Source organism: Dendrobates tinctorius, unplaced genomic scaffold (assembly GCF_039654945.1).
Source record: "Dendrobates tinctorius isolate UK_male_01 unplaced genomic scaffold, ASM3965494v1 ptg000005l, whole genome shotgun sequence".
NCBI classification, from domain to species: Eukaryota; Metazoa; Chordata; class Amphibia; order Anura; family Dendrobatidae; genus Dendrobates; species Dendrobates tinctorius.
In genome coordinates, this window is record NW_027361673.1 from 20602762 (window position 1) to 20629701 (window position 26940).

Here is a 26940-nt window from a genome sequence, read left to right on the forward strand (position 1 = left end):
CTCGTCACTTTGGTCACAGGCAGCTGTGCCATCGAGCGTGTCACATAGCGCTCAGATATCAGTGGGCCGCACACAATCCACAAGTGTCCACTGTCCACAAGTGTACGCAGAGATTCAAAATCTCCATTATCCTCTCGTCACTTTGGTCACAGGCAGCTGTGCCATCGAGCGTGTCACATAGCGCTCAGATATCAGTGGGCCGCACACAATCCACAAGTGTCCAAAAGTGTACGCAGAGATTCAAAATCTCCATTATTCTCTCGTCACTTTGGTCACAGGCAGCTGTGCCATCGAGCGTGTCACATAGCGCTCAGATATCAGTGGGCCGCACACAATCCACAAGTGTCCAGTGTCCAAAAGTGTACGCAGAGATTCAAAATCTCCATTATCCTCTCGTCACTTTGGTCACAGGCAGCTGTGCCATCGAGCGTGTCACATAGCACTCAGATATCAGTGGGCCGCACACAATCCACAAGTGTCCAGTGTCCAAAAGTGTACGCAGAGATTCAAAATCTCCATTATCCTCTCGTCACTTTGGTCACAGGCAGCTGTGCCATCGAGCGTGTCACATAGCGCTCAGATATCAGTGGGCCGCACACAATCCACAAGTGTCCACTGTCCACAAGTGTACGCAGAGATTCAAAATCTCCATTATCCTCTCGTCACTTTGGTCACAGGCAGCTGTGCCATCGAGCGTGTCACATAGCGCTCAGATATCAGTGGGCCGCACACAATCCACAAGTGTCCACTGTCCACAAGTGTACGCAGAGATTCAAAATCTCCATTATCCTCTCGTCACTTTGGTCACAGGCAGCTGTGCCATCGAGCGTGTCACATAGCGCTCAGATATCAGTGGGCCGCACACAATCCACAAGTGTCCACTGTCCACAAGTGTACGCAGAGATTCAAAATCTCCATTATCCTCTCGTCACTTTGGTCACAGGCAGCTGTGCCATCGAGCGTGTCACATAGCGCTCAGATATCAGTGGTCCGCACACAATCCACAAGTGTCCACTGTCCACAAGTGTACGCAGAGATTCAAAATCTCCATTATCCTCTCGTCACTTTGGTCACAGGCAGCTGTGCCATCGAGCGTGTCACATAGCGCTCAGATATCAGTGGGCCGCACACAATCCACAAGTGTCCAGTGTCCAAAAGTGTACGCAGAGATTCAAAATCTCCATTATCCTCTCGTCACTTTGGTCACAGGCAGCTGTGCCATCGAGCGTGTCACATAGTGCTCAGATATCAGTGGGCCGCACACAATCCACAAGTGTCCAGTGTCCAAAAGTGTACGCAGAGATTCAAAATCTCCATTATCCTCTCGTCACTTTGGTCACAGGCAGCTGTGCCATCGAGCGTGTCACATAGCGCTCAGATATCAGTGGGCCGCACACAATCCACAAGTGTCCACTGTCCAAAAGTGTACGCAGAGATTCAAAATCTCCATTATCCTCTCGTCACTTTGGTCACAGGCAGCTGTGCCATCGAGCATGTCACATAGCGCTCAGATATCAGTGGGCCTCACACCATCCACAAGTGTCCAGTGTCCAAAAGTGTACGCAGAGATTCAAAATCTCCATTATCCTCTCGTCACTTTGGTCACAGGCAGCTGTGCCATCGAGCGTGTCACATAGCGCTCAGATATCAGTGGGCCGCACACAATCCACAAGTGTCCACTGTCCACAAGTGTGTGCAGAAATTCTAAAACTCCCCTGTCCTATAGACACCTTGTACCTTGTTTTACATTACTATATAGTTTGTTGGATTTTGTCTACATTTCTACCAAAAATGAGGAAGGCTGGTGGAAGAGGCCGTGGAATTGGGCGGGGGTTGGCAGCTGGTAATGATGGTGTTGGTGGTGGATCTGATGGTAGTGGCAAGAGCAAAATAGGACCGAATGCAGGAGGTGCTGACCCTGCGTCATCGTCTGGCTACATAAGGACTCGAACGCTTAGTTTTCTAGGAGTTGGCAAACCGCTTTTAAAGGCAGAGCATCAGGAAAAAGTTTTGTCTTACATTGCTGACTCAGCCTCCAGCTCTATCGCCTCCTCTTCTTCAGTTGTAAAAAGTAAAAGCACTGAGTCGTCATTGGAGGCTCATGTTCATGAAACACACCTTTCCTTGTGTCCTTCACCCCAACCAAGATTGAAGGATGACGCAGGCCATACTACTGATTACTCCATGGAGCTGTTTTCACATACCATGCCTGGATTATCAAGTCAAATGGTGAATTACCCAGGCCAAGATGAATCTGACATGGAGTGCACTGATGCACAGCCGCTGATGGATGATTCTGCTGGTACATTCACTCAGAGCACTACATTGTCCTCGCAGTGTACAGAGCCAGATTTTGACCCTGATGAGACTCAGGTGCCCCTTCCCGCACACTATACCACCATACACGGTGACACAGAGAAAGGTGCACATGACATAGAAGAGGAGGTGATGGATGACCCAGTTGTTGACCCAGATTGGCATCCATTGGGGAAGAGGGTGCTGCTTCCAATAGCTCAGATGAGGAGCATCCACAGCAGACATCGACATCGCAACAGCTGTTATCTGGCAGGCCCGGAGCACTCCAAAGACAGGTTCCAAACATCAAAAGAGTTGCTGGACAGCTTGTCCAGAGGGTCAAAAGATCACAGCGTGCTAGGCCGCAAAATGTCTGCCAAAGTAGGAAGAGTGCAGTGTGGCACTTTTTTGAACAAAATCCTCATGATCAGGCCAAGGTTATCTGTAAGAAGTGCGCAAAGACCTTTAGCCGAGGGAAAAATCTGAAAAATTTGAATACCAGTTGCATGCTTAGACATTTAACCAGCATGCACTTGCAAGCGTGGACACAACACCAAACCTCAAGTGCCACATGTGCAACTGATCACAACGAAGGTAGTCAGCAACGCTACATTGTTTCCCCCACTGTAAGCCCACCGGTTAGCACAGCAGCAAATGTTGAGGTGTCGTTGCAAGGCCACAGCAGTTAGGGAATCCCACTGTTATATCAACGAAAGACTGATTCTAGGCCATCAGAAAGAACACCAACTCCATCACCATCATCAACCCTCTCTCAGTCCGCCCTGTCCACCGCTACTTCCACCATATGCAGCTCTCAAGTCCAGCTCACCCTCCCAGACACTATGAGTAGGTCAAGAAAGTACTCAGTCTCTCATCCGCGTACACTGGGTTTGAACGCCCACATTGCCAAACTAATCTCGTTTGAGATGATGCCCTTTCGGTTGGTGGAAAGCATAGCTTTCCGCGAACTCATGGCCTATGCAGTACCACGCTATGACCTACCCAGTCGCCACTTCTTCTCTCGCAAAGCCATCCCAGCCCTCCACCATCATGTGAAAGACCGCATTGTCCATGCACTCAAGCAGTCAGTGAGCGGAAAGGTGCACCTCACAACTGATGCATGGTCCAGTCGGCATGGCCAGGGCCGTTACGTGTCCATCACTGCGCACTGGGTTAATGTGGTGGATGCAGGGTCCACAGGGGACAGCGGTGGTGGGACAGTGCTGCCTAGCCCACGGTATAGGAAACAGTTGGCTGTAGGCGTTCGACCCTCCTCCTCCTCCTCCTCCTCCAGAAGCGACAGCTCGTCCACAGAGCGCAGTCGTATGAGCACTCCATCTGCAGCTGCCACTGTTGCACACGATGTGTCCCCCTATCGAGCAGCTAGTGGAAAGCGTCAGCAGGCTGTGTTGCAGATGATGTATTTGGGCGACAGACACACCGCCGAGGTGCTGGCCGAGTACTTGAAGTGACAAACTGAGTCATGGCTGGGCAGTGTACATCTTGAGGCAGGCAAGGTAGTTAGTGATAACGGCCGTAATTTTGTGGCAGCCATAGCCCTTTCAAAACTCAGCCACATACCTTGCTTGGCTCACACCTTGAACCTGGTGGTGCAGTGCTTCCTCAAAAATTATCCGGAGTTAACAGCCCTGCTCCAGAAGGTGCGAAGACTGTGCGCGCACATCCGCCGGTCGCCTGTACACTCCGTTCGTATGCAGAAGCTGCAGCGATTGCTCCACCTTCCCAACCACCGCCTCATTATCGACATTGCAACAAGGTGGAACTCCACCCTGCACATGGTGGAGCGGCTGTGCGAGCAGAGGCAGGCCATAATGCATTTGTGGGAGGATACACGGCCAGGCACTTTGAGAGCAGACATGGAGTTGACAGGCGTGCAGTGGTCGAAGCTGAAAGACCTTTGTAAAGTCCTTCAGTGTTTTGAGAAATGCACACGGCTGGTAAGCGCAGACGACGCCATCCTAAGCATGAGCATCCCACTTATGCGTCTGCTCATGCAAACTTTGACGCACCTTAAGGAGCAGGCGTCTGCAGCCAATGTTGATGAGGAGGAAGAGGAGGAGGGAATCCTTGATGACATTCAGCCATTGTCTGCTTAGGGACCTCTCCTGGACGAGGTGGAGGAAGAAGAGGAGGAGGAGGAGGAGGATGATGGGGATGATTACTTAGGGGAGGAGGATGCATCTCGTGGGGCAAGTGAAAATGTTGGCGTGGCAAGGTCTGGTACAGGTTTGTGCGTGACTGGAGGGATGTGGATTTGCCAGAAAGTGCTCCTCCACCCAGCACTCGCAGTGCATCATTGACACCGGGAACATTGGCCCACATGTCAGATTATGCCTTGCGGATCCTAAAAAGGGACCCCCGCATTGCCAAAATGATGAACGATGACGACTACTGGTTGGCCAGCATCCTGGATCCACGCTATAAAGGCAAATTACAAAACATCATGCCACAGGAGAACCTTGACCTAATATTGGCTAATAAACAAGCAACTCTGGTAAATCGGTTGCTTGAGGCATTCCCAGCACACAGCAGCGGTGATGGTTCTCACACGAGCCGTACGGGCCGGGGGCAGCTTGGCAGAGGTGTTCGTGGTGCACACAGCAGAAGTGGCGTTGGAGACAGGGGTTTCATGACAATGTTGTGGACTGATTTTTCAAATACCGCTCACACAACTGGTAATACTGCATCGATGGAAAGTGACAGGAGACAGCAGTTGTCAACTATGGTTACAAACTACTTTTCCTCCCATATCGATGTTCTCCCACACAGGTCATTCCCCTTTGACTATTGGGCCGCTAAACTGGACACCTGGCCTGAATTGGCCCAATATGCCTTACAGGAGCTCGCTTGCCCAGCTGCAAGTGTGCTATCGGAAAGAGTCTTCAGTGCAGCTGGATCAATCCTGACAGAAAAAAGGACCCGTCTGTCAACCCAAAATGTGGATGATCTAACCTTCATTAAAATGAACCACGCATGGGTTTCCAAGGATTTTGTCCCACCTTCCCCTGATGACACATAGGGTGACAGAAAAATGGCTTGCTTTGGTCCACCTCTTCCTGGTACTTCACCTATTTCGCCTTTTGCATCAGTTGAATGTCCAACATCAACATATGCCACTTTCTAAAACTCCCTAACTGTGCTGCCTCCCCCCCCATGGCCGGGGTCACCACCTAGCGCACGACACCGTGCGAGTGCCGTTGCCCTGGACAGGTGGGTAGGCCGACTCTTGGGCGCGGGCACTGGCACAGGGTCCCTCATAGTGCAATCAAGTGTCTCTGACGGTGGTGGTGCACACCCGCCGTCAGACACACCGCTGTACTATGAGGGGCCCAGTGCCAGTACCGACGCCCACGAGTGGGCCCCCCTTGCTTGGCCAGGGCCCCAGCATTTGCAATCTTTACCTCTCCCTGCTTCTCCGCTGTGTAATCTGGGCCGTCAAATCCATACTGTGCCTGACACCGTCTGAGCCTGCCTCCTGAGACATAAAGTGGGGAAAAAAAGTATTTAGTCAGTCAGCAATAGTGCAAGTTCCACCACTTAAAAAGATGAGAGGCGTCTGTAATTTACATCATAGGTAGACCTCAACTATGGGAGACAAACTGAGAAAAAAAAATCCAGAAAATCACATTGTCTGTTTTTTTTTCATTTTATTTGCATATTATGGTGGAAAATAAATATTTGGTCAGAAACAAGCAATCAAGATTTCTGGCTCTCACAGACCTGTAACTTCTTCTTTAAGAGTCTCCTCTTTCCTCCACTCATTACCTGTAGTAATGGCACCTGTTTAAACTTGTTATCAGTATAAAAAGACACCTGTGCACACCCTCAAACAGTCTGACTCCAAACTCCACTATGGTGAAGACCAAAGAGCTGTCAAAGGACACCAGAAACAAAATTGTAGCCCTGCACCAGGCTGGGAAGACTGAATCTGCAATAGCCAACCAGCTTGGAGTGAAGAAATCAACTGTGGGAGCAATAATTAGAAAATGGAAGACATACAAGACCACTGATAATCTCCCTCGATCTGGTGCTCCACGCAAAATCGAACCCCGTGGGGTCAGAATGATCACAAGAACGGTGAGCAAAAATCCCAGAACCACGCGGGGGGACCTAGTGAATGAACTGCAGAGAGCTGGGACCAATGTAACAAGGCCTACCATAAGTAACACACTACGCCACCATGGACTCAGATCCTGCAGTGCCAGACGTGTCCCACTGCTTAAGCCTGTACATGTCCGGGCCCGTCTGAAGTTTGCTAGAGAGCATTTGGATGATCCAGAGGAGTTTTGGGAGAATGTCCTATGGTCTGATGAAACCAAACTGGAACTGTTTGGTAGAAACACAACTTGTCATGTTTGGAGGAAAAAGAATACTGAGTTGCATCCATCAAACACCATACCTACTGTAAAGCATGGTGGTGGAAACATCATGCTTTGGGGCTGTTTCTCTGCAAAGGGGCCAGGACGACTGATCCGGGTACATGAAAGAATGAATGGGGCCATGTATCGTGAGATTTTGAGTGCAAACCTCCTTCCATCAGCAAGGGCATTGAAGATGAAACGTGGCTGGGTCTTTCAACATGACAATGATCCAAAGCACACCGCCAGGGCAACGAAGGAGTGGCTTCGTAAGAAGCATTTCAAGGTCCTGGAGTGGCCTAGCCAGTCTCCAGATCTCAACCCTTTAGAAAACCTTTGGAGGGAGTTGAAAGTCCGTGTTGCCAAGCGAAAAGCCAAAAACATCACTGCTCTAGAGGAGATCTGCATGGAGGAATGGGACAACATACCAACAACAGTGTGTGGCAACCTTGTGAAGACTTATAGAAAACGTTTGACCTCTGTCATTGCCAACAAAGGATATATCACAAAGTATTGAGATGAAATTTTGTTTCTGACCAAATACTTATTTTCCACCATAATATGCAAATAAAATGAAAAAAAAACAGACAATGTGATTTTCTGGATTTTTTTTTCTCAGTTTGTCTCCCATAGTTGAGGTCTACCTATGATGTAAATTACAGACGCCTCTCATCTTTTTAAGTGGTGGAACTTGCACTATTGCTGACTGACTAAATACTTTTTTTCCCCACTGTATATTTTGAATGTGTACGCTATCCATACATGTTATCCGGGGATACGGTACCCTTTCTAACCTTTGTGCAATGACGTGCAATCCATACTGGGCCTAACACCGTCTGAGCCTGCCTCATGCTGTATAGACATATATTTTGAATGTGTACGCTATCCATACATGTTATCCGGGGATACGGTACCCCTTCTAACCTTTGTGCAATGACGTGCAATCCATACTGGGCCTAACACCGTCTGAGCCTGCCTCATGCTGTATAGACATATATTTTGAATGTGTACGCTATCCATACATGTTATCCGGGGATACGGTACCCCTTCTAACCTTTGTGCAATGACGTGCAATCCATACTGGGCCTAACACCGTCTGAGCCTGCCTCATGCTGTATAGACATATATTTTGAATGTGTACGCTATCCATACATGTTATCCGGGGATACGGTACCCCTTCTAACCTTTGTGCAATGACGTGCAATCCATACTGGGCCTAACACCGTCTGAGCCTGCCTCATGCTGTATAGACATATATTTTGAATGTGTACGCTATCCATACATGTTATCCGGGGATACGGTACCCCTTCTAACCTTTGTGCAATGACGTGCAATCCATACTGGGCCTAACACCGTCTGAGCCTGCCTCATGCTGTATAGACATATATTTTGAATGTGTACGCTATCCATACATGTTATCCGGGGATACGGTACCCCTTCTAACCTTTGTGCAATGACGTGCAATCCATACTGGGCCTAACACCGTCTGAGCCTGCCTCATGCTGTATAGACATATATTTTGAATGTGTACGCTATCCATACATGTAATCCGGGGATACGGTACCCCTTCTAACCTTTGTGCAATGACGTGCAATCCATACTGGGCCTAACACCATCTGAGCCTGCCTCATGCTGTATAGACATATATTTTGAATGTGTACGCTATCCATACATGTTATCCGGGGATACGGTACCCCTTCTAACCTTTGTGCAATGACGTGCAATCCATACTGGGCCTAACACCGTCTGAGCCTGCCTCATGCTGTATAGACATATATTTTGAATGTGTACACTATCCATACATGTTATCCGGGGATACGGTACCCCTTCTAACCTTTGTGCAATGACGTGCAATCCATACTGGGCCTAACACCGTCTGAGCCTGCCTCATGCTGTATAGACATATATTTTGAATGTGTACGCTATCCATACATGTTATCCGGGGATACGGTACCCCTTCTAACCTTTGTGCAATGACGTGCAATCCATACTGGGCCTAACACCGTCTGAGCCTGCCTCATGCTGTATAGACATATATTTTGAATGTGTACGCTATCCATACATGTTATCCGGGGATACGGTAACCCTTCTAACCTTTGTGCAATGACGTGCAATCCATACTGGGCCTAACACCGTCTGAGCCTGCCTCATGCTGTATAGACATATATTTTGAATGTGTACGCTATCCATACATGTTATCCGGGGATACGGCACCCCTTCTAACCTTTGTGCAATGACGTGCAATCCATACTGGGCCTAACACCGTCTGAGCCTGCCTCATGCTGTATAGACATATATTTTGAATGTGTACGCTATCCATACATGTTATCCGGGGATACGGTACCCCTTCTAACCTTTGTGCAATGACGTGCAATCCATACTGGGCCTAACACCGTCTGAGCCTGCCTCATGCTGAATAGACATATATTTTGAATGTGTACGCTATCCATACATGTTATCCGGGGATACGGTACCCCTTCTAACCTTTGTGCAATGACGTGCAATCCATACTGGGCCTAACACCGTCTGAGCCTGCCTCATGCTGTATAGACATATATTTTGAATGTGTACGCTATCCATGCATGTTATCCGGGGATACAGTACCCCTTCTAACCTTTGTGCAATGACGTGCAATCCATACTGGGCCTAACACCGTCTGAGCCTGCCTCATGCTGTATAGACATATATTTTGAATGTGTACGCTATCCATACATGTTATCCGGGGACACGGTACCCCTTCTAACCTTTGTGCAATGACGTGCAATCCATACTGGGCCTAACACCGTCTGAGCCTGCCTCATGCTGTATAGACATATATTTTGAATGTGTACGCTATCCATACATGTTATCCGGGGATACGGTACCCCTTCTAACCTTTGTGCAATGACGTGCAATCCATACTGGGCCTAACACCATCTGAGCCTGCCTCATGCTGTATAGACATATATTTTGAATGTGTACGCTATCCATACATGTTATCCGGGGATACGGTACCCCTTCTAACCTTTGTGCAATGACGTGCAATCCATACTGGGCCTAACACCGTCTGAGCCTCCCTCATGCTGTATAGACATATATTTTGAATGTGTACGCTATCCATACATGTTATCCAGGGATACGGTACCCTTTCTAACCTTTGTGCAATCACGTGCAATCCATACTGGGCGTGAGAACGGCTGGCGAGCTGTTAAGCAAGCTACAGCACCTGTCCAGACAAGTACAGGGATTCCCTAGCGAGGAGACTTATTTGATTGTTTTCTATGTTGGGACAGCAATTTTTGGGGAGCACTATACTCTGGAGAATGATAGATGGGGCCCACCATACACTGGAACATTCCAAAGGTGGACATCAGACACTGGAGCAGCATTTACAGGGCCCATTATACACTAGAGCAGTAGAAATGGGGCCCATTATGTTTGGAGCATTATTTGGGCCCATAAGACAGTGGAGCTTCATCCATGGGGACCAAAATATACTGTAGCATTATGTGGAGCTCATCATATACTGTTTCAAACATTATATGGGACCAATGATTTTGTATGGAGAAATAGATGGGCCTCGTCATGAGATGTAAAAAGTGAGGTATTTTTCATTGTACTATACCGCTATTTCTCTGCCGTATCGGAGCATGATGAGTTGTGGTATGTGTTAAAGGGGCGCTCTTTCGCCCAGGGCACATGAAAACCTGCAGCCAGCCCTCCCCCCCCACAAATTTAGCCAAATAACCCCCATTTTTCAGTGCGTAACTTGTATTATGAAGTTAATTAAGGTTGACAAGCTTAAGTAAGAAGAATTGATGCTTTTGGCATTCAAATGGGCACTGTAGGTGTGTTTCCTGTCCTCCTCTCACTGCCGACTTTTATTCCCCATTGACTTACATTGGGTTTCGTGTTTCGGGACGACCCCGACTTTTCCCTATAATCGGACGATCTTGCTCGACCCGACTTTTGGAAAAGTCGGGTTTCACGAAACGAAACGCGACCCTAAAAAAGCAAAAGTCGCTCAACTCTAGTAATGTTATAATGACTTCTACCTTTTCTAAACCAATGTCAGGCAACAGCATATTGCATGCACGCAGCTGTCACCCCAAGCACAAGATCAGGTCGATCCCTGTAGGGGAATTCACCCGTATAAAACGGAACAGTAATGATGAAGTAAAATTAAAGGGGGAATTGGAAGAAAGTGAAAAAAAACTCTAACCGAGGCTATCCAAATTGGATGCTACATAGAGCAAAAAATATAGTAGAGAAAAAGGATCGTTTTGAACTTTTAATGGAGGATGGATCCAAAAAAAAAAAAAAATGGCAAAATAAGCCCGTGCTATTTTTACAATATAGTCCACAAATTCTGTAATATTAAAAACAATTGTACTTAAATATTTACCCCTTTTGGAGGAAGATAGGATATTATCTAAAATTTTAGAACCGGGTTGTGCGGTAGTAGCAAAAAGAGCCAGAACAATAGGCAGTCTTTGACCAGCTCCAAATAATAGGAGAAAAACATGATAGTTCTACATGGCTTGATTGCAAAGGTTTTTTTAAATGTGGTGAAAGCCGGTGCGGAATATGTAAATATGTGACAACTACTAAGAATTTCTCTAACTCAAATTCCTCTGAACAATTTAGTATAAAACAATTTATGAATTGTAATAGTCAATATGTGGTATACATAATTAATTGTTCCATATGTAATAAAATGTACATTGGATGTATCGTCCGTAATTTGAAGAAACGTATTTCTGAGCATTTAAACGATATTGGTAACATTTCTAATTCTTCTCGCACAATGTCACAGGCTTCTAAACATTTTATACAATGCCATGAGCGCAACACTGCATCTTTCCAAGTTTTTGCAATAGAAAAAATTGTTTCATCAGCAAGAGGAGGTGATATTCCTAAATATCTGCATGATCGTGAGGCTTTCTGGATATTTAATTTGGACACCTGCCATGCTTGTGGACTTAATCTTCAGAGAGAGCTATTATTTCATTATTGATTCTCTGTTATAATAGCATGTTGTGTTTTTTTTTGTTAACCTGTGTTTTCTTGCATCACATATGTTTTTAATTCATGGTTCAGGTGCACCATTAGTGTCATTTTAATTGTGTGATTCATGAGGCGGAGTGGTTTCTTTACTGAGTATGTATAAATTGTTGAAGAAAGAAGAGAAATATCCAGCTCCACACAAAATCGATTTTCAAATTTATTCCAATGAAGGCAATAAACAGTACAGCTCCAGGACTGCATCAGCTCACACAGGAGCGACATAAGCGACACGTTTCGATCGCTACATGCGATCTTTATCAAAGCTGCCATATCAAAATCACACACAGGTTAAACAGGAACAAAAACCAATCCTGAGTCTAATACAAGTCACATGATTGGAAGGTCCTGTTCCAACAATACAATAAGAACAAATAACGAGTTTGTAAAAGGTACCTCAATATTGCACATGAAATATACAAAAAAAAGACCACATAAATATAGACAATAAACAAAGTAGAAAATCTTCACCATTCTATCAAAATTAGTACAATTGCATACAAATAATCATGGATCATGTGACCACAAAGGCTCATCCCACCAGCGCATATATCTATTAGCGGTATCACATATAATCATCAAGATTCATGAGAAAGAAATGCAAACAAAAAAGTACACAATTAAGAAACATTATTAATGCGAAATTGCTTTGAAATGTTAGTAATGGAACATGATTTCCTTCTTTTTTTTAATCCATCAGGAAATCTCGTTCCCAGGTTAAAAATCCAGAAAGCCTCCCGGGTAAGCAGTGTCCTTCTGATATCACCACCCCTAGAGGGTTTCCTGATTTTTTCGATACCAGTTACCTGGAAAGAAGCGACATTACGAGAGTGGAAATTAATAAAATGCTTAGCTGCAGAAGAAATATTACGGACTCCATTAATTACATTGGTCACATCATATAAATGTTCAGCTATTCTAGTTTTTAATTTTCTAGATGTGCAACCTACATAAGACATAATAGAAGTGGTGCAGTCAATTTTTTACACCACAAAATCAGTATTACAGTTAATAAAATTATTAATCTTAAACGATGCAGTGTTGTCATTATTGAAAAATATTTTAGTTTTTACCATATGTTTACAAGTCCTGCAATTGTTACCTCCGCATTTATAATTCCCTTTATTATCCAACCATGTACCCCTATTATTCCTGGATGAAAAGAGACTCGGTGATAAAATATTACCCAAAGTGGGGGCTCTACGTGCCACTACATTACATCCATCTTCCAATACTGCAGCTAAAATAGGATCCTCATATAATAAAGGTAAACATTTATTAATGATCTTTTTTATTTCATTAAATTGTGAACTGAATTGAAAATATATAAATGGATTTCTGGACATAATGGATTTTTTCTCTTTGTTATTGACTGAAGCATAACTATCTTCTGTTACTAAGTCCAAAGCTCTATTCAACATCCACTTAGGGTAATTCCTGTCTCTCAATTTATTGCAAGATTTGTTAAATTCCTGCTGCAAATTATTATTATTATTACAATTCCTTTTAATTCTTGTAAGCTCACCAACGGGGATCGACTTCACTGTTTGTCTAGGATGATCACTATTAGCATGCAGGATAGTATTTCCTGCCATTGGTTTGGAGTAAGTACGAGTAGAAATAAGCTGACCTGGCACACCCTGCAAAAATAAATCCAAAAATGAAATCTCATATTGATTTTGTGCACAAAAGTGAATTTTAAATTATATTCATTGGAATTTATATAATCCACAAAGTCTGGTATGGCAGAGACATCTCCTCTCCATATGATTAAGGTATCATCAATGTATCTACCATACCAGACAATGTGGGGGACAAATTCGTTGGACACAGAGTATAAAAAATTATACTCCCAAAAGGCCATAACGATGTTTGCCAATGATGGTGAAAATTTTGCACCCATCGCTACGCCTTTATATTATAAATAACAATTGTGATCAAATGAAAAAAAAATTGTGAGTCAAAAGGTAAGATGTGACCTGTAGCATAAAATTAATTAAATCAGAAGAATAATTACTGTATTTCACAATATGGAATTCCAAAGCTTCTAAAGCAATGTTATGGGGTATACTTGTATAAAGAGCTGTGACATCACAGCTCAGCCATGAATAATCAGATAGCCACTTTTTCTGTGTCAAAATATCAAGAACATCATTAGTATCTTTAATGAAACCAGGAATCACACGAACTAAAGGTTTCAGCAAAGAATCCAGCCACTCACCCAAATGCTCATTAATAGAACCGATTCCTGAGACAATAGGTCTCATAGAAGGAAATTCCTCATTTTTATGAATCTTCAGTAAACCATGCAATATGGGTAAAACCGGACTTGACACTTCTAAAAAATCAGCTTGTTTCTTCGTTAGCACCCCTAATGCAAGACCCTCCTGAATAATTTTGTCAACTTTGATTTTATATAAAGGAGTTGGATTATTTGACAATTTTTTATATATAGAAGAATCAGAAAGCATTTCTTGAATTTTAGCTTGATAATCCCTAGAGTTCATTACCACCACCACTCCACCTTTGTCCGACATTTTAATAACGATGTCTGTCATACCTTTCAATTCTTGAATTGCCTTTTTCTCCTTGTTTGACAAATTAATTCTTTTGCTGAAATCACTCTTCTTGTTATGTAGAATTTTTAGTTCACGTTCAATAGCATTCTGAAAACGATCCATGCATTCCGAACGCGACTGGATTGGATAAAAAAATGGATTTCTGGTTCTTAAAGCATCAGACTGATTAATAGAAACATCCCCATCGGTGATCTCTTCTGACAATTCTTTTAATGATATGAGAGAAATCTGCTCCTGAAAATCTAATTTGTGATATTCATTAGTAGAAACAGAATCAGAATTTTCCAAAACATCAGGAGAACCAGTCCAAAAATGTTTTCTAATGGTCAAATTACGAATAAATTTGTTAACATCGAGCAATGTTGAAAAAAGATCAAAATCTTTATCAGGGACAAAATTCAGGCCATATGCCAACACCTTGATGTGTTCGGCAGACAAAATCCTAGATGAGATATTAGTGGGAGTGGTTTCTTTACTGAGTATGTATAAATTGTTCTTCTAAATGTCAATGTGCAGCTCTGACAAAGAACACATGTAGTGTTCGAAACACGTAGCTGCGTTACCGCTAATTGTCTGTGGGATGCTGATCTTAACTTGAATTCTTCAATAAATAGCCTTTTTTATCAGCTGGACTTTTCCTTTTTTTTGCATAATTAGTATAACAACAGCAAATAACAATAGCAAGTAGTATCAAACAGGCTGCATAAAGCTGGGATACAAATACCAAAAATTACTAATCACTCAGAAATGCACACTCAAGCCCACAAAACTTGCATTGTAGAAGAACACTTAATAAGAAGTGTGACGTCAAATAAATAAGCAAGAAAGAACAATAAATGTAGATTACCCTACCGAGGCTGAAGGGTCATATAAAAGCATTAGTGGCTCAAAAAGGCGTCAAAGGGCCAAACTAACCATCCTTTAACGGATCTCTGTAACGAATGGAAGCGGAGGAATAGATGGTGAAGTTCACATTCTTTTTTTTTATTTTTAGAGTGGAACCTCAGGACCATGGTCTGGGGGACTCAGAAGGGGGCGTGACTAGTGAGCCCCAGGTATTCGTAGTAAAGTCCTTCGAACAGGACCAGAGTGGAATACCTGCGGGGCACAGGTGCCACCTTCAGTTAGACCCCAGACCCGTGGCAGCTGTCCTAGCGAGACAAAAGGGTAACAGATACAACAGATCTGATGGAACTGACCGGCCGACACTGGGTATGTGTGGTGAAGCTGGCACTGGTGAGGAAGGTCCGGTTCCAGATAGACGATAGGAAGCTGGCTCCAGTAACCTTGACGTAGTCCTCGGGTTTGGATGGTGATTGGTGGAACGGGATGGCACTTGAATAGATGATTACTGATGTCGTCTGAGATAGTTGAACACTGGTCACTGATTCTCTGTGGAAACAAAACAGTATGAGCAAGTGCAAACAGATTGCTAATGCAGTGCAGACAGAACAGAGACTGAACTGGATGTAGCAAGAGTAGATAGTCGTTGCTCCAGCATTCTTCCTATGGAGGAGAGGCCAGAAATAGTAATCAGTGCGCTGCCATTTGATAATTGCTATTTTCAAAAAAATGCATGCTGTCCCTTTAAGAGATCAGAGGGAAGCGCGCTTGCATCCTAAGGACTCTCCCTGAAGGCCTGCTAGCAGAAATGCCAGGAAGTGGGAGAGAGAGAAGCAACAGCAGGATGCCGAGAGACAGACAGAGCACGAGGATCCAGACAGGGACATTGCTGAGGTTCAGGGGCAGCATGGAGAGCAGGAGCAGGTGAGGGACCAGAACTGGGGGCAGCGCCAGAACCAGTATCCCCTTCTTTATGCCCCCCTCTTTTTCAAGCCTGCGTGAAATTTTTTAAGAATGAGAGGAGCCTGGATGTTCTCTTTAGGCTCCCAAGACCTCTCCTCAGGACCAAAGCCCTTCCAGTCCACCAGATAATAGGTCTTACCCCTTACTTTCTTACTGGCCAAGATATGCTCTACCTCAAAAACATCATCCTCAGAGACAGGATCTGGAATGGTGCACAGGTCCTTATAGAAGGAGCTCAAAACTATGGATTTGAGGAGGGAAAAATGAAAGGAGTTAGGCACACGTAAGGAAGTAGGCAATTTCAATTTGTAAGAGACTGAGTTGATTTGTCTCAAGACTTCAAAGGGCCCAATAAACCGAGGACATTGTCTCCGGGGCAAAAGGTAGGAGCATACAGACATCTCTTGTTCGCATGCCTTTTCATACATTGAGATACTCTCTCCAAGGCAGTTTTGGTGTCTTTCCAAACTTTTGAGAAATCTTCGGAAAAAGTATCGGCTGCCGGAACACCAGATGGTCCAAAGATGGGAAGAGGAATTCCGGGTTGCAGTCCAAACACAATCTGAAAGAGAGACTTTCCAGAAGATTCACTTACTTGGTTGTTGTAGGAGAATTCTGCCCAGAGCAGTAACTCTACCCAGTCATCGTGATGCGCGTTGACGAAGTGACTCAGGAATCCAGCCAGGATTTGATTAGTCCTCTCCATTTGCCCATTGGATTGGGGATGGTATGTCGAAGAAAAATCCAGTTCTATTTTTACCAGTTTACAAACCGCTCTCCAGAATTTTGAGGTGAACTGGATGCCTCTGTCGGACACGATGTGAAGAGGAAACCCATGGAGATGGAAGATTGCTGTATGAAGAGATCGCAAGTTCTAGGGTAGATGGGAGACCGGGTAGCGGAATGAAGTGAGCCATCTTAGAAAAGCGGTCCACCACTACCCAAACCACTGAACAGCCGGAAGAGATTGAAAGATCCGTGATTAAGTCCATTATATGTTAATGAGTACCATTTAATCATACAATGTACTGGAAAGCAGAAAAAATATTCCAAGGGCTGTGAAATTGCAAAAAAAGCACAGTTCCACCATAGTTTTATAGGTTTTATTTTAACAAATTCCAGTATACATTAAAAATGACCTAAATATCATGAGAGAAAAAATTGGGAGCTTAAATCTCTAATTTACATCAATTCATGATTAGTGTTGAGCATTCCGATACCGCAAGTATCGGGTATCGGCCGATACTTGCTGTATCGGAATTCCGATACCGACTTCCGATATTTTTTCAATATCGGAAGTCGGCATCGGAATCGGAAGTTCAAAGTTGATTGACAGCCGAAATGACGTCATCATGATGCGCGGTGTGTGCGCATCATGATGCGCTGTCATTTCGGGCCTTCCGGGGGTCTCTGCCGGCCTGCCGGGGGGCTGTGTGGACTGCCCGGGGTCTGTACCGGCCTGCCGGGGGGCTGTGCCGGCCTGCCGGTGGTCTGTGCACCCCGTGGGGGTCTGTACCGGCCTGCCGGGGGGCTGTGCCGGCCTGCCGGGGGGCTGTGTGGACTGCCTGGGGTCTGTACCGGCCTGCCGGGGGGCTGTGCCGGCCTGCCGGTGGTCTGTGCACCCTGTGGGGGTCTGTACCGGCCTGCCGGGGGGCTGTGCCGGCCTGCCGGGGGGCTGTGCTGATGTCCGGGGGTCTGTGCAAACATCGTCCGATGGGACTACAAGTCCCATCTGGCGATGCCTGCTACCATGACAGTGATTGACACATTAGCCAATGATGGGACAGTAGTAGTCCCATCATCCGGCTAATGTGTTAAATGTTTAAAAAAAAATATATATATATATATACTACATACATGCTACATACATACTACATGCTACATACATACCACATATATACTACATGCATGCAACATACATACTACATGCTACATACATACTACATATATACTACATGCTACATACATACTACATATATACTACATGCATGCTACATGCATACTACATACTACATATATACTACATGCATGCTACATACATACTGCATGCTACATACATACTACATACATACTACATGCTACATACATACCACATATATACTACATACATACTACATGCATGCTACATGCTACATACATACCACATACATACTACATACATACTACATGCATGCTACATACATACTACATGCTACATACATAACACATATATACTACATGCATGCTACATACATACTACATGCTTCATACATACTACATGCTACATACATACCACATACATACTACATACATACTACATGCATGCTACATACATACTACATGCTACATACATACCACATATATACTACATGCATGCTACATACATACCACATGCTACATACATACTACATATATACTACATGCATGCTACATACATATTGCATGCTACATACATACTACATACATACTACATACATACTACATGCTACATACATATATACTACATACATACTACATGCATGCTACATACATACTACATGCTACATACATACCACATATATACTACATACATACTACATGCATGCTACATACAATACATACATAGACATACAGTACATATAACATAGAGTAACATACTTACCAATACTTGTCACATTGTTCCCCGAAGCCATTGTCTTTTACGGAATAAATATTAACATAACAAACCACAAAAATACTCACCCATGATCCGAAGCAGTCCACGAGTGTGTCCCACGACGATCTTGGGTAGAGAACTGCAGCATCAGCCGATGCTGCCGCTCTCTATGGGCTGCAGGAATCCAATGACGCAAGGTAGGTATCCTTCCGCACTGTATTCCTCCGCCACTTAAAAAAAAAAGTCCCTAGTCTCACTTTATGCCATTGCTGCGTGGGAAATTCCCACACAGCAATGGCATAAAGTGAGACTAGGGACTTTTTTTTTTAAGTGGCGGAGGAATACAGTGCGGAAGGATACCTACCTTCCGTCATTGGATTCCTGCAGCCCGTAGAGAGCGGCAGCATCGGCTGATGCTGCAGTTCTCTACCCAAGATCGTCGTGGGACACACTCGTGGACTGCTTCGGATCATGGGTGAGTATTTTTGTGGTTTGTTATGTTAATATTTATTCCGTAAAAGACAATGGCTTCGGGGAACAATGTGACAAGTATTGGTAAGTATGTTACTCTATGTTATATGTACTGTATGTCTATGTATGTATTGTATGAATGTATTGTATGTAGCATGCATGTAGTATGTAGCATGCATGTAGTATGTATGTAGCATGCATGTAGTATGTATGTAGCATGTAGTATGTATGTAGCATGCATGTAGTATGTATGTAGTATGTATGTAGCATGCATGCAGTATGTATGTAGCATGCATGTAGCATGTATGTAGTATGCATGTAGTATATATGTAGTATGTATGTTACTTGTAGTATGCATGTTGCATGCATGTAGTATATATGTTGTATGTATGTTGCATGCATGTAGTATATATGTAGTATGTATGTTCCATGCATGTAGTATATATGTAGTATGTATGTTGCATGCATGTAGTATATATGTAGTATGTATGTTGCATGCATGTAGTATATATGTAGTATGTATGTTGCATGCATGTAGTATATATGTAGTATGAATGTAGCATGTATGTAGTATGTAGCATGTATGTAGCATGCATGTAGTATGCATGTTGCATGTAGTATATATGTAGTATGTATGTTACATGTAGTATATATGTAGTATGCATGTTGTATGTATGTAGCATGTAAATTTTTTTTTTTTTTACATTCAACACATTAGCCGGATGATGGGACTACTACTGTCCCATCATTGGCTAATGTGTCAATCACTGTCATGGTAGCAGGCATTGCCAGATGGGACTTGTAGTGCCATCGGACGATGCCTGCACAGACCCCCGAAGCCCGCACAGACCACCGGCAGGCCGGCACAGCCCCCCGGAGCCTGCACAGACCACCGGCAGGCCGGCACAGCCCCCCGTCAGGCCGGCACAGCCCACCGGAGCCTGCACAGACCACTGGCAGGCCGTCACAGCCCCCCGGCAGGCCGGCACAGACCACCGGAGCCTGCACAGACCCCCCGGCAGGCCGGCACAGCCCCCCGAAAGGCCCGTACAGACCCCAGAGAGGCTGTACAAGGCAAAAATAGGGTTTTTCTTATTCCGATACCGGAAGTCCCATAGACTTGAATGGGACTTCCGGTATCGGAATCGGCGATACCGATACTTTTTTTAAGATCGGCCGATCCATTCCGATCCGATACTTTGAAGTATCGGACGGTATCGCTCAACTCTATTCATGATTAATTATTATTAAATTCCCAGTTCAGATTATAAGAGTACAAAAAATTCTTTGTTAATATTCAAAAAAATGGTTAGATACATATATAAATACAATCATGAGTTACAAAAGTCAATATAAGCCTCCAATAATAACACTGACCGCGATGCCGGAAGTGACGATTGGCACCAGAGGTACCACCCCCATGCACTTGTCACATGCCGGGCATGAATTGACTGAGATCTGTGTGACATTTAAACCTTACAGACACCAGATTACACACTGCCCCGAAGAAGCAGGAGAAAAATGCGCGTCGGGGTTCGGGTGCAGCGCGTGGGCACTGTAGACCATGGGTAAGTGGACTTTTTCAATGCTCTGGTTGAGTTGAGGTTAGGGTGAGTCTGGGGTTATCATGCCCCGGTGGGTTCTTGGCCTGATTACTTTAATACAGGGTGGTCTTGGCACTATATGTTATCATTGTTATATTGGAGGCTGCTTGGTATAATATTGAGGCCGCACTCAGTTGGATTTTTGTTACATTTACCCTAAATGATACATCCAAAACTATAATATTGATGTCCTTTACTGTATTTTCTGACTTGCCCACTGTGCCGCTTCACGGTTGTCTTACTGCCCACCTGGTTTTATATTGACTTTTGTAACTCATGATTGTATTTACATATGTATCTAACCTGTTTTTTTGACTATTAATAAAGACTCTTGTACTCTTATAATCTGAACTGGGGATTTAATAATAATTAATCAGGAATTGATATAAATTAGAGATTTAAGCTCCAGATTTTTTTCGCTCATGATATTTATGTCTTATAGGAGAGTATCTCTTAGCAAATATGGTTGTTTCTTTTTTCCATGTCTCTAGCTATGTTTACGTTAACCCCTTCACTACCAAGGGTGGTTTGCACTTTAACTCCCAGGCCAATTTTTACAATTATGACCACTGTCCCTTTATGAGGTAATAACTCTGGAACGCATCAATGGATCTCGGTGATTCTGACATTGTTTTCTCGTGACATATTGTACTTCATGTTAGTGGTAAAATTTCATTCAAATAGCTTGTGTTTATTTGTGGAAAAAAACAGAAATTTGGCGAAAATTTTGAAAATTTTGCAATTTTCCAACTTTGAATTTTTATGCTCTTAAATCACAGAGATACGTCACACAAGAAACTTAACAAGTAACATTTCCCACATATTTACTTTACAGCAGCACAATTTTGGAACCAAAATTTTTTTTGGTTAGGAAGTTATAAGGGTTAAAATTTGACCAGCAATTTCTCATTTTTGCAACACCATTTTATTTTTACGGACCACTTCACATTTGAAGCCACTTTGAGGGGTCTATATGATAGAAAATACCCAAAAGTGACACCATTCTAAAAACTGCACCCCTTAAGGTGCTGAAAACCACATTCAAGAAGTTTATTAACCCTTCAGCTGCTTCACAGGAATTTTTTGAATATTTAAAAAAAAATGAACATTTAACTTTTTTTCACAAAAAAAATATTTCAAGTTCAATTTTTTTATTTTACCAAGGGTAATAGGAGAAATTGGGCTGCAAAAGTTAGTGTGTAATCTGTCCTGAGTACGCTGATACCTGATATGTGGGGGGGAACCACTGTTTCGGTGCACGGCAGAGCTCAGAAGGGAAGGAGCGCCGTTTAACTTTTTCAATGCAAAATTGGCTGGAATTCAGATCGGACGCCATGTCACATTTGGAGAGCCCCTGATGTACCTAAACAGTGGAAACCCCCCACAAGTGACCCCATTTTGGAAACTAGACCCCCCAAGGAACTTATCTAGATGTGTGGTGAGAATTTTGAACCCCCAAGGGCATCACAGAAGTTTATAACGTACAGGCATACAATTAAAAAATCATATTTTTTCCACAAAATTGATCTTTTCACCCTCAATTCTTATTTTTCCAAGGGTAACAGGACCCTAAAAGTTATTGTGCAATTTGTTCTGAGTACGCTGATACCCCATATGTAGGTGTAAACGACTATTTGGGTGCATGGCAGAGCTCGGAAGGGAAGCAGCGCCATTTGAAGTTTTTGGCTGGAATTGAGATCGGACACCATGTTGCATTTGGAAATCCCCTGATGTGCCAAAACAGCGGAAACCCCCCACAAATGACACCATTTTGGAAACTAGATCCCCCAAGGAACTTATCTAGATGTGTGGTGAGCACTTTTAACCCCCAAGGGCTTCTCAAAAGTTTATAACGTACAGCCATACAATTAAAAAATCATATTTTTTCCAGAAAAAATATCTTTTCACCCTCAATTCTTATTTTTCCAAGGGTAACAGGACCCAAAAAGTTAATGTGCAATTTGTCCTGAGTACGCTGATACCCCATATGTGGGTGTAAACGACTATTTGGGCGCATGGCAGAGCTCGGAAGGGAAGCAGCGCCATTTGAAGTTTTTGGCTGGAATTGAGATCGGACACCATGTTGCATTTGGAAATCCCCTGATGTGCCAAAACAGCGGAAACCCCCCACAAATGACACCATTTTGGAAACTAGATCCCCCAAGGAACTTATCTAGATGTGTGGTGAGCACTTTGAACCCCCCAGTGCTTCACAGAAGTTTATAACGACCGGGCGTGAAAATAAAAAAAATCATATTTTTTCCACAAACCTGATCATTTAGTCCCCAATTTTTTTTATTTTCCCAAGGGTACCAGGAGAAATTGGACCCCAAAAGTTGTTGTCCAATTTGTCCTGAGTACGCTGATATCTAATATGTGGGAGAAAACTACTGTATGGGCACACGTCGGGGCTCGGAAGGGAAGGAGTGACGTTTTGGAATGCAGACTTTGATGGAATGGTCTGCGGGTGTCATGTGCACTTGGAGAGCCTCTGATGTGCCTAAACTATTCAAACTCCCCACAATTGACCACATTTTGGAAACTAGACCCCCCACGGAACTTATCTAGATGTGTGGTGAGCACTTTGAACCCCCAAGTGCTTCACAGAAGTTCATAATGACCGGGTGTGAAAATAAAAAAAATCGTATTTTTTCCACAAACATGATCATTTAGTCCCCAATTTTTTTATTTTCCCAAGGGTGCCAGGAGAAATTGGACTCCAAAAGTTGTTGTCCAATTTGTCCTGAGTACGCTGATACCTCATATATGGGAGAAAACTACTGTATGGGCACACGTCGGGGCTTGGAAGGGAAGGAGTGACGTTTTGGAATGCAGACTTTGATGGAATGGTCTGCGGGTGTCATGTGCGCTTGGAGAGCCTCTGGTGTGCCTAAACTATTCAAACTCCCCACAAGTGACCATATTTTGGAAACTAGACCCCCGACGGAACTTATCTAGATGTGTGGTGAGCACTTTGAACCCCCAAGTGCTTCACAGAAGTTTATAACGCCCGGGCGTGAAAATAAAAAAAATCTTTTTTTCCACAAAAATGATATTTTTGGCCGCAATTTTTTTATTTTCCTGAGGGCAACAGGAGAAATTGGACCTCAAAAGTTGTTTTGCAATTTGTCCTAAGTAGGCTGATACCACATATGTGGGGGTAAAACACGGTTTGGGCGCATGGCAGACCTTGGAAGGGAAGGAGCACCATTTGACTTTTTCAACTCAGAATTGGCTGGAATTGAGATCAGATGCCATGTTGCGTTTGGAGAGCACCTGATGTGCCCAAACAGTGGAAACCCCCCAATTCTAACTCCAACCCTAACCCCAACACACCCCTAATCCTAATCTCAGCCCTAACCCTAGCCCTAACCCTAACCCTAGCCCTAACCTTAACCCTAGCCCTTACCCTAACCCTAGCCCTAACCCTAACCCTAGCCCTAACCCTAACGGGAAAATGGAAATAAATACATTTTCTTTTTATTTTATTATTTTTCCCTAACTAAGGGGGTGATAATGGGGGGTTTGATTTACTATTTATGGTGGTTTTTATATTTGGCAGCTGTCACACGCTAAAAGACGCTTTTTATTGTAAAAAATAGTTTTTGCATCACCACATATTGAGAGCTATAATTTTTCCATATTTTGACCCACTGAGTCATGTGAGGTCTTATTTTTTGCGGGACGAGTAGACGTTTTTATTGGTTTCATTTTCGGGCACATTACATCTTTTGATTGCTTTTTATTCCGATTTTTGTAACGCAGAATGAACAAAAACCAGCATTTCATGAATTTCTTTTGGGGGGTGCGCTTACACCGTTCTGTGTGCGGTAAAATTGATAAAGCCCTTTCATTCTTCAGGTCAGTACGGTTACAGCGATACCTCATTTATTTTTTTTATGTTTTGGCGCTTTTATGCAATGAAAACAATTTTATATAAAAAATAATTATTTTTGCATCGCTTTATTCTGCGAGCTATAACTTTTTAATTTTTTCTCTGATGATGCTGTGTGGCAGCTCGTTTTTTGCAGGACAAGATGACATTTTCAGCGGTACCATGGATATTTATATGCGTCTTTTTGATCGTGCGTTGTTGCCCTTTTTGTTCAGCAATGTGATAATAAATCAATATTTTTTGCTTTGTTCTTTATTTTTATTTTTTAAGGGGTTTGCTAAAGGGGTTAACTAATGGGACAGTTTTATAGGGCTGGTCGTTACGGACGCGACGATACCAAATATGTGCACTTTTATTGTTTTTTTTTTATTTCCAAACAATGAATTTATTAGGGAATATTTTTTTTTTTAATTTATTTAGTGATTTTTTTAAAATTATTTTTACACTTTTTTTTAACTTTATTAGGTTGTCCCAGGGGGGACATCACTGTCCTGTGACAGATTGCTGATGTGTCCCATCACAGATCACTGTGACAGATCATCGATCTGTCACAGGCATAGACGCAGACTTCCTCATGCCTGAGCTTTGAAGGCACTGAGGAAGTCAGCTCCCTGCAGTCCCCCGAAGGTCCCCGTCGCCATATTGGATCCCGGGACCTGTAGGGAAAGAGACCCCCGCAGCAGTGCTGCACATCGTGCTGCTTTGGGGGGCTCAGGGAAGCGCGGAGGGAGCCCCCTCCCTGCCGATGCTTACCTTTAACCCCCGGTACACCGCGATCGTGTTTGATGGCGGTGTGCAAGGGGTTAACGTTTTGGGGCGGTCCATGACCACCCCTGACACATTGTGCCGGGTGTCAGCTGTGATAATCAGCTGACACCCGGCCGCGATCAGCGGCGCTCACCACGTGAGCGCCGCTGATCTCACTAGACGTACTATTCCATCCTTGGGACTTAGGTCCCAGGTCACATGGATGGAATAGTACGTCCATTGTAGGAAAGGGGTTAAAAATGACCTAGTAATATGATTCTCCAGATCAGTACAATTATAGGGATACCAAGCATCTATAGTTTTCTTTGTTCTGAAGGAGGGGGAATTGTAAATTGGGAACCAAAAATTTACTTGTGTTGCCATTCTCCAGGACACACAACATTTTACATTTTTAGTCAGTGGAGTATTGGAGGGCTTGTTTTTTGAGCCCTGAATTGATGCTTTCATTGATTCTATTTTGGGGTAGATACAATGTTTTGATTACCTCTTATTGCGTTTTTACCTTGCGTTTACATTTTTTATCTTTACACTGTTTTTACTGATCAGGTTAATTAGTTTTATATTTTGATAGATTTGACAGTTACAGATGTGGGCCTACTACTTGAATTTTTTTACATTTTCTTTTTTATATTTCTAATGGGGCAAAACTTTTGTTATTTTTCCCCATTTTCCATTTTTTCTATATTTACTGTATATTATAGTTCCCTATGATTAACCTTGATTTATTAACCCGATGTATGTACTTCTTCAGAAAACAAGCCGTTATACTTCTATGTTGACAGAAAAATAAAAAAGTAGTGGCCCTTGGAAGAAGGGGAGGGAAAAATGAAAGAGCAAACAACAGAAGTCGCCCAGAAAGGGGTAATTGACTTAAAAACATTTATTACATGAACATGCAATCTTATTATGGCATAGTTAATACACCATATTAAAGATGTAGTCTTTTCTTATCAAGCATTACCTCAACCCAACAGTGTAAAAATAAGAGGTAGCCTAGCAGTCTCCTCTTCTGATATCATCTAATAGACTGCAGTGTAGCATTTGAGGGGTTTTGCTGCTCGAATCAGCAAGAGAACCAAACTTTGCAGTCAAACAGGAGCCTGACTGTAGTAATAAGGCTTCTATAGAAGTTGTGCTCTTGTACAAATCCATCATGAAGCACAAAGTGACATGTGTTCATGATGGATATGTACGTCAGATAGCTATAAGGATATAGTTTATGCTAATAACATGCACAACTATAGCAAAGGCATTTACCAATAGGTAAATCCGCTGTTGTTCCTTTACCTGGGCAGTAATGAACAATCACCTCTTCAAGTAGAAGTACAAGATGGGTTGTGATCACTGTTTTCTTTTTGGCACATATTGGTTTTGACTTTCATGTATCTTGTGTTTAATTTTTTTTAGTGATATCCTGTTTTTACGCAAAGCATTATAACAGTAAGGTGAATGTTTAAAGTGATTGGGCTGAAACCCCATTAAAAAT